This window comes from Glycine soja, chromosome 6 (genome assembly GCF_004193775.1).
Source record: "Glycine soja cultivar W05 chromosome 6, ASM419377v2, whole genome shotgun sequence".
Taxonomy (NCBI): Eukaryota; Viridiplantae; Streptophyta; class Magnoliopsida; order Fabales; family Fabaceae; genus Glycine; species Glycine soja.
The window spans coordinates 23903926-23907954 of record NC_041007.1 but is presented as its reverse complement, the minus strand read 5'-3'; positions in this window follow the sequence as shown (position 1 = coordinate 23907954).

The window sequence follows — 4029 nt, the reverse complement described above, 5'->3', positions numbered from 1 at the left end:
TTTTGGGATAAAAATGGTCATTGACCAGTCCCTTTTCCATGACTTAACCAAATTACCCAGTGACGGTGTACCATTTGAAGGTACACTGAATGACGACTGGAAATTTGATTTCTCTGCCCATGATGCCCGCCAGTTGGTTTGCACCAACAATGCGGATATGACCGGACGTCTTCTTGCCGGGTCATTGGCTTTTGAAAGCCGCATCCTTCACTATTTAATTGTGCGTATTTTGCTTCCACGGTCTTCCAACCTTGCCCAGGTTTCTGAGGAAGATCTAATTATCATGTGGGCCTTTCATACAGGGCGTCAACTTGACTGGGCACACTTAGTCAGATATCGCATGCATAAGGCATTGCGATTAAATGCTCCACTACCATATCCACAGCTTGTCACTCTCTTTTTCCACCATTTTCAAATTCCTCTTGATTCTGAACCTTACGTTCCAATCAAGAGATCCTTTTTAATTGGTGCTGCTGTGATTGCTTCTTTTGGTTACCGCAAAGAGCTTGATGGCTCTTGGGTCAAAAAGGGTGCTCCACCCGCTGATGATGAAGGCAACCAACCAGTTGAAGAAAATTCCTCTCTTCTTCGAAAGCTTTTAGAAAAGTTCGATGGTCTTCAAACTTTTGCTGGTGACAAGTTTGATAATATGGAATTGCAAGTCGACATGCGGTTTGATGCCATGGAATCAAGGATCACCAAAGTTGAAGAAGATGTCTCCTTCATCCGTACTTGCTTTGATCCACCACCACCGCCTCCATCATCCTCTTAGCTTATAAGTTATTATTAAGACTAAGTCTTATTAGTCATTAAGTATTATTAGTACTCTGTTTTAACGCCGTGTATTTGGCTTTTTATTAATCTAGTTATCGTAGTCTTCCACTATAATTATATTTCTAGACATTGCTTTAGTTGATTATGCAAATGTATGGTTTTATTTTGGCTTCATGAATGGCATTGTTTGGATATTTATTGTGTTTGGTTTTTGATTGTGTTGTATAGTTCTTTTTGATGTTGCCAAAGGGGGAGAGAACTTGAGAGAACTTGGGTTAGAAATCAATTAACTACTCATTAAAGCTAGGCATAGGCATACATGCCAAAAGATAGGGGGAGTAAGGGCTGTTTGAACATGCTATCATCTTGTATATGGTTTGTCTTGATTTCAGGGATTGTCATCATCAAAAAGGGGGAGATTGTAGAAGATCTTTGGTGTTTTGATGATGATCAAAGAGCTTAGAAATCAAGTGATAAAAGTGATCATAAATTCCGAAATATAGGGGGAGTAAACGCACATTTCATCTATACACAATTGGTTGTTGCTTGCTTGAATCTTGATCTCAGGTATTGTATTGTCATCATCAAAAAGGGGGAGATTGTAGATGCAAATGCCTTTGGTGTTTTGATGATGATCATGATGAAGAAAAGCAAATGATGCAAATGATTCAAGAATACAAGCCACAACATCAAGATGATCACTAGTACATTAGGAAGGAAATTCCTAATTGATATAGCAAAAGGTTTGGCCAAGTAATGCATGTTAAAAAGTGTTTTTCAAGAGATTTACTCTCTGGTAATCGATTACCAGAGGATGTAATCGATTACCAGTGGCCAAAAATGCTTTACAACAGCTACTAAATATTTGAATTCAAATTTTAGACTGTGTAATCGATTACACCATATTGGTAATCGATTACCAGCAGTTAATAAACGTTTTAATTCAAATATTAAAGGCTGTAATCGATTACACAACTATTGTAATCGATTACCAGAGGAGATTTTCAGAAAATAACTTTCAAGGGTCACATCTATTCAAATGTTTTATGAATGGCCATCAAAGGTCTATATATATGTGACTTGGAAACACGAATAAAGAGAGAGTTTTTGATTGCCCAAAATGTCTTATCCTCTCAAAGATTCCTTGGTCAAACACTTGCATATTCAAATAAGGAATTGTGATTGATCTTCATTGTACAATCTGTCTCTTTCAAGAGAGATTTCTTCTTCTTTTCTTTTACTTCTAAAAAGGGGTTAAGAGACCGAGGGTCTCTTGTTGTAAAGGATTCCTGAACACAAGGGAAGGGTTGTCCCTGTGTGATTCAGACTTTGTAAAAGGATTTTACAAAGAGAGTGGAAAATCTCAAGTGGGTTGCTTGAGTACTGGACGTAGGCACAGGAAGTGACCGAACCAGTATAAATCAAGTTTGCATTTCTCTCTTCCCTTAAACTTCTTTTATTTATTGCTATTTATCTTTTGCCTTTAAAGAAGTTTATTCTGAATTATCTTTTGAGTAATTCATGTTAAGGATGCATTGTTAATCTAAAGAGAGAGAGCAAGATTTAAATTGGGGAATAGTTCTTGTTATCTTAATTCAACCCCCCCTTCTTAAGATATCTGAGGCCACAAGGTCCAACATCCATGCCTTATGTGGAAGCCGCAGAAGAATCGTTAGAAACTGCTTTCCAGTCTTTTGAGGTGGTCAGCATTTCCTCCGTGGACTCCCTCTTTGGGCAGCCTTGTCTGTCCGATGCAGCGATAATGATGGCCCGAGTTATGTTGGGGAACGTTTATGAACCCGGGATGGGTTTAGGAAAAAACAACGGCGGCATAACTAGCCTGATAAATACCCAAGGAAATCGTGGGAAGTATGGTTTAGGCTATAAGCCCACTCAGGCGGACATGAAAAGAAGCATCGCGGGAAGGAAGAACAATGGTCAAAGTTCGCGTTGGAGACAAGAAGGTGAAGGAAGCCCGCCCTGCCACATAAGTAGAAGCTTTAAAAGCGCGGGTTCGGGAGACAAAGGTCAAGTGTTCGCGATATGCGAAGATGATATTCCGAGTACTTTGGATTTGGTACGACCATGCCCTCCTGATTTCCAGTTGGGAAATTGGCGAGTGGAGGAATGCCCCGGCATTTACGCAACAAGCATAATGTAAACCTTTACGGTTTTAAAAGCTCTATAGTTGGGCCTAGGCTTTAGAGTTTTTCCTTTTGTTAAGGCTTTGTGTCTTTTGTTTTTGAATTTATAATACAAGGATCTTTCTTCATCTGTTCCTGGTCTCTACTCATTCTCATTCATTTGCATGTTTACTTCTTTTTCTGAAACGGCAGATCCGATGACGAGTCCCCCGAAGGTACTAATACCTGGGACCCGTCTATCGACTTCGAGCAAGAAATGAATCAAACGGAAGATGAAGGAAATGAGGATGTGGGACTTCCCCCAGAACTAGAAAGAATGGTCGCCCATGAGGACCAAGAAATGGGGCCTCATCAAGAAGAAACAGAGCTAGTAGACTTAGGAATTGGCAGTGGAAAGAGGGAAGTAAAGATAGGTACAGGTATTACCGCACCTATCCGTGAAGAATTAATAATCCTGCTAAAAGACTACCAAGACATCTTTGCTTGGTCATACCAAGATATGCCCGGTTTGAGTTCTGACATTGTACAGCACCGATTACCTCTAAATCCCGAGTGTTCCCCGGTAAAACAGAAACTGAGGAGGATGAAGCCCGAAACATCCTTGAAGATAAAAGAAGAAGTGAAGAAGCAATTTGACGCTGGATTTCTGGCCGTCGCTCGGTATCCAGAATGGGTTGCCAACATCGTACCAGTTCCTAAAAAAGATGGGAAAGTACGAATGTGTGTAGATTATCGGGACCTGAATCGGGCCAGTCCCAAGGACAATTTTCCTTTACCACACATCGATATCCTCGTAGATAACACGGCTAATTTCGCTTTATTTTCCTTCATGGACGGTTTCTCTGGTTACAATCAGATAAAGATGGCGCCCGAGGATATGGAAAAGACTACTTTCGTCACCCTGTGGGGAACGTTCTGTTACAAGGTGATGTCCTTTGGACTCAAGAATGCCGGGGCAACTTATCAACGGGCCATGGTAGCTTTGTTCCATGATATGATGCATCAAGAGATCGAGGTCTACGTGGACGACATAATTGCTAAATCTAAATCCGAGGAAGAACACCTTGTCAACCTGCGGAAATTGTTCGAAAGGCTTAAGAAATATCAATTA